Below are 5,847 nucleotides of genomic sequence, written 5' to 3'. Positions count from 1 at the left end.
TTAGACTCTTTACCACTTGAAGGAACCTATTTTCTTTGCATAACACAAGTGGTGTCGTGTGTCTTGCTTAGGCACTTGGGTACCATGTGTCTCATCTTGTTTGGAATGGCCAAGTCTCAAAATCTTGTGGCGGCCATCTCCAAAATAGCTTGCACATGAAAACTTGTACACCCCCATCACCATCACGTTCTTCCTCCATCTCTAGCTATTTTATATTTTCCTACACATCATCTAAGCCACCATTTCGGCAAGGAATTATGTAGCTCCTCCATGATCTACATGCATGATGGGAACTCCCTTTTGATGAATCATTTTTGCATGACATAAGAATGGAGCCGGCCATTGTATGTGCATGCAAATTTCGGCCAGCCCTCTTTTCCTCACTTCCTTCCTCCACAAGGCTTACCTCCCAACTAGCCCAATCACTAAATGGGCAGCCACCCACCATAGCCAATGAAAAAAGGAGGCAGCCACCCCTCTCCCTCTATAAATTGGCCTAGCCGGCCACCACCTCCCCTTTGGCTTCATTTCCTTCACTCTCCACTCCCTCACACTCTCCTCCTGCCCTCCACCACGAAATGTTGCTGCCCCTTGCTCCCATGGCCGGCCATGGCCATGGAAAGCCACCAAGATGGAGCTCCCCTCCTTCCCCAAGCTTCCCCTCACCATGAGAGCATCCCTCTCACTCTCTTCTCCCCTAATCTTTGATGAGTCCAGCTCACTTTCTCCTTTCTCCTCTCACTAGATTGGATCTTGATGCAAGTGCATGTTGGTCCAAGCATGGAGAAGGTTGAGCTATCCTCAGATCTGAAGTTCTTGAGCAAAGTTCGTCCAAAACCTTGCAGTAATTTCTGTATCTTGCTGTTTCAGATTCTGGTACGAACTTGTAAAATCCGCCAAATCTTGTGTGCAGATCCAAATCGAGTGATTCAAAGTTCCGCAGATAGGTATTGAAAAGATCTACAACTTAGCGTTGGTCTCATCCTCAAATTCATTACGGATTTTGCATGGTAAATAAAGTTCTGCAAACATAAAGAATCACTGTTTGTTAAATTTCTTCCGTTTTACAAAACCTTTTTGAGCAAACTCAACTGTGGGTGAAAGCACTCTCCAGTACCTTCATTTTGGCGTTGGTTTCACTTCGAATGACCTCCTGAAATTGAAATGGTTCACAGATAAAGATCTGGTCAGATCTGACTTTGTCGAATTAAACCAGGAGCCTGGAGATGAATTTTTGAATGAAACCAATTGGGTAAGAACCACCTATTTAATACTTTTCAGATGCAGCTGACCTCATATTTTTATGATTTGTGTATGATTTTTGATAAATTAAACTTGTTCTGTGTGTTTTGCAGACATGGCTGTTAGCTTTTAAATCATCAAAAATCCATTTTTGAACCTAATTGTGTGATTCCAATTCTGTAGGATTAATGAATGTTTTATTAATCATCTCAAAGAAGATTCAAACCTTTATCTGTTCTGCAGCTCCATAGTTAAAGCAAATGGTGAAAACATGCAGTAAACTTGTAAATCCATTTGTGAGAGTTTCAGAAACAATTTGAACCCAAATCCAATTGTGTGTGAATCTATGTTTGAATATCTTTCGAATGCCAGTGGCCTCATATTTTTAGGATTTTTCTACGATTTATGGCTTACAGATCTTGTTTTCTGTACAGTCAGATTCAAAGAAATTCCTAAAATTGTAGGTTTAATATTATTGGGTGATTCCAATTGGGTTAGTCTTGTATTAGTACTGGCTATATAGGAAAAATATTATTAGTCTCTGTTAATACATATTTGTTGCTGTTAGTAATGTTTATGTGTGACAAGCATTGTTGAAGCAAAACTTTTCGGTTTATTTAAAACCCTTGACCAACTCTTTTTAGTAGAGATGGGCAACCTTTGTTTTATGCTTGCAAAACAAAACCTCTGCAATTTAACTTTAGCTCTTTTGTTTTGCTTAAGTCTTCAAATTATGGGGCATATCATTTGCTCCTATTCTTGTGTAGTGTTATGTAAGCTTCTTAAAATAGGGAGAATGATTGCCCGCTTTTCCAAAAATGTTTCAAATTATAATGTGAATGTTTTTGTTGCCAAACTAATGCACTTGTCATCTTTATTATGTTATCTACCAGGGGATATTTGGTTTATACCATGGTGATAACCGAGAGAGGCAATTGCTAAGTTGTGATGCACTCATACCTTTACTAGGTAATTAAATGGGGTTTTCTAAATTAAAACTCTTAAAATTGTTTTGTGGTGTCTATAGGTCTTTAGTATGTTATACCTTGGCTGCATGGTTAGTTGTTGATTGTTGAATGTTGTCTTGTTGATGCAATGTGATTGATTGTGTTCCTTTTATATTTTCCGGCGATAGATGCGAACAATTCCGGAGAAGAAGAAGAAGTGGAATCGGATGAGAAGATTATTTATATTGTTGGAATTCTTATATTGATGGAGTTGAAGAGGTACAGGGACAAATAAGCCAAGGCAAGCCATCTTTTGACCTCTGATTCGGTGTCTAGTTGGATGTCATTTGTTGATGTCCAAAGCACCTTGGTTCTATGTGTGTTGTTCTCCTTATTATTGTCATATATGTATGGTTGCTAGTGGAGTACTCCCTAGTGGTGATACTCCACTATTGTCTTTGTGATTATGGGATGCATGGTATCATGGCCGTGCTATTCCTCTTGGTTATCTTGTATGCTCGACTTGAGCATGTTCCATCTCAAGGTAATGACTTACACTACACCCACCACTTTTGTAGTATAGATGTATCAATGTCATGATCTTGGTGTATTCTCAACTTGAGAGGAGTATGCCGTGTACCCATTGGAGAGTATGTTGGATAGTGATAATCCACTATCTAAGTTGTATATTTAGCACCACAAATCTGAAAGTATAATCCTCCTTGTGTGGTCATAGTACATGCTTACCTTAAGCAAGTATGATCCACTCCATTACTCCTTTTCACACCATCTATGGCGTGATGACTCTCATCTCGGCCGTAGTGCAATAGTAGTTCAACTCATGAAACTTTAGGTTGGGAACCCCTCAAGGCTTACCTTGTTGTAAATGTTTTATGAAAACCTTGGGTGAGTTGGACTTACCCAAGTGTGTGTTTATGAAAGGAAAGGATCTTGGCAAAGATGGTTGGAAAGAAAATCTTGTTTTCGAAAACTTTGGCGTCTAAGTATTCACCCGTGACAATTAACCCGCGCAACCACATTACCCTGGAGTGGGACGGGGCTTAGCTCGTAGTTTGTTCTTCTTAACATGGGACACCGCACAACTATATAAGGGTAAGGTTACCCCTGAATCCGGATTGTCGTTGGTGGAGACAATAGTATAACGGGAGGCCTTCGGGGCTGACCCGTCCGGAAGACACTATGGGTCTCCTGGCTTGGCGGTGGAGCCACGCTCAAAGTGAGGTGAGCTGCCACGGTGCCGGGGAGGTACATACTCCATAGGGTAGGATCCCGTGCTAAGACGAATAGGCGAAAGGCTATGTCCGAGTTTTTGTCATGGCATAGTTGATATGCGGGGATGATGCCCACATGATGAACTCACGGATCTTGTGGGGAAAGTGTGCAAACTCTGCAGAGTCAAATCTATTCGAATAGCCGTGTCCGCGGTCATGGACGGTTGGAATGGCTGTTGCTTAGCCTGATGAGTTTTGTTTTACAAAATTGTTTGACAAAGGAAAGGAAAGAACTTGTTTTGAAGTACCGGAAGGGTACGGGAAAGGATGTGTCGACCATATGGAGATGGTCGGGAAGGATAAATAAAATTGGGTTACCCCATCCTAGTGTTTTATGTTGTGGAACTCTTTTGAAGTAACTTCTTCAACAAAGATATAGAGATGTCATAGGATATCTTTTAGATTATCTTCTTCAACAAAGATATAGAGATGTCATAGGAACTCTTTTGAAGTATCTTCTTCAACAAAGATATAGAGATGTCATATGATCTTCTTAGTGTCCCCTTCAACTGTGATGTTGGGATGCTACATCCACAAGAGAAACTATTACTCTTTCATATGCTATATCCACAAGAGAAACTACTTCTCTTCTTCATGCTATTTCCACTGGAGAAATTAGCTCTTCTCTCTTGTCATCTTAGATTAGCATTTGTTATCTTGCACTCTTGCAAAGTACCTTCTTGATGGTTTGCGAGTACAATTCCAAATGTACTCACGGCTTTGTCCCTGGCTATTTATTTGGCTAGACTTGGAGGAATACGACGGATGAAGAAGGAGTTGACAACGTCTATGCGAGCTAGGAACGTCTTCCCAGTCAGTTGCCTGTAGGGTTATGGCAGATGACTTGGGTACTGCGCTGCTGAAGTGATGATGCTACTCTGATGTTTAGTTAAGCCCTTCGCGGCTATTATGTAAGTATTGGTCATGTGACCATGTTGTAATTTTCTTATTCCGCTTTGTAATGGATGGTGTAATTTGATATCAGTTCGGTTATGTGTTCACGACGCACTGATCATGGGATCGTGAACTGTATACATAACAGGGAATTTCGGACAGCTAGTCCGGGGTCCCCACAACTTAGTCTAATTTGAGATTGAAATTTTATTTTCATATGTGACAAAACAAATATCGGTGCAACATCTTACAGCGATTTGTTTGTCATTTCCCATACAAAACTTATATATATATATATATATCCTTAGTTCTTCTAAAGTACACAGGGATATTCTTACTGTTTGTCCAATGATCATCACATGAATCATTCTGGTATATGCTCCTAACTCTTTAGAGCACAGGACATCTGATTTTCTACATATTCTTCGTGATCTAAATCACTCATGTGTTTTTACTCATCGAGTGTCAGATACACTTAAGTCTTGTTAAAACTTTACATGACAGGGACATTTTCTTAATATTTCTATATTGAACTATTTCAATATCCATTCTATGTACTTTAACTTAAACATATTATGTGTTTCAATCTATCTTCATAGATCTTGACACAAAATTTGTTTCAGTCCATATCCTTTCATTGAAGTTAATTTCTCAATGAAATCTTTTAATCAAATATATAATTACATTATTTATAACCAACTATATGTCACCTACATAAAGTATTATAAATATGTCTCAGCGCTCCCACTTAATTTCTTGCAAATGCAAGCCTCTTCATCGTTTCTGATGAAATCAAAAACTCTTTGACTATTTCATCTGGTGAAGATTCCAACTCCGTGATACTCACTTCATCCAATTGAAGTTTGTATACCTATCTAGTACTCCACGGACTAGCAAAACAATTGGTTGTATCTTGTATACACTTTTAATACACACTTCTGTTAAGTAGTGTATTTTGCCATCCTACTAGCATATCGAATAAAAGAAATATGTAGTGATTACTAGAATAATCCTCATAGACTATAAGCACTGCTACGGAAGATCTAATCTTATCGTAGTCAACTCTTTGAACTTTGTCGTAAACAACTTTTCGACAAGTCGAGCTTCTTCAAGGATATTTCATCCAAGTCCATCAAATTTATAGATCCATTACTTTCAAAAAGTATTCATCTATCTTGGATTTCATGGCGTATAGCCATTTTAACGGAGTCAGGGCCCATCATAACTTCTTTGTTTTTAGTTGGTTTATCATTGTTCAAAATCAATCCTTTGTCCACAAATCATTTATTTGATCACAAAGTAAACCATACCTACAAGGTTCAATATGTACTTCGATCTCCATTGCTAAAACACTTTGTAGTCATGGGAGCCATGATCGTCGTGGCCGCTTCCGGAACCATTTCCAATGCTGCGCTACTCTGATCATTATGCTCAGGTTCATAAACCTTATCAAGTTCTATTGTCCTCTCACT

At 39.1% G+C, this 5,847-nt stretch overlaps 1 long non-coding RNA gene across 1 annotated transcript; it reads left to right on the top strand.

Annotated features, from left to right (window-relative positions):
- Nucleotides 1-565: 565 nt before the first annotated feature.
- On the top strand, nucleotides 566-1,253 carry LOC139834231 (uncharacterized). Its single transcript, XR_011749812.1, has 3 exons — nucleotides 566-825; nucleotides 914-1,010; nucleotides 1,176-1,253. It is a non-coding gene; the product is annotated as an uncharacterized lncRNA (long non-coding RNA).
- Nucleotides 1,254-5,847: the final 4,594 nt, after the last annotated feature.

The sequence above is a fragment of the Lolium perenne genome, chromosome 7, assembly GCF_019359855.2.
Source record: "Lolium perenne isolate Kyuss_39 chromosome 7, Kyuss_2.0, whole genome shotgun sequence".
NCBI classification, from domain to species: Eukaryota; Viridiplantae; Streptophyta; class Magnoliopsida; order Poales; family Poaceae; genus Lolium; species Lolium perenne.
Note: the sequence above shows the minus strand (reverse complement) of the source record. Positions and strands in the feature narration are given on the sequence as shown.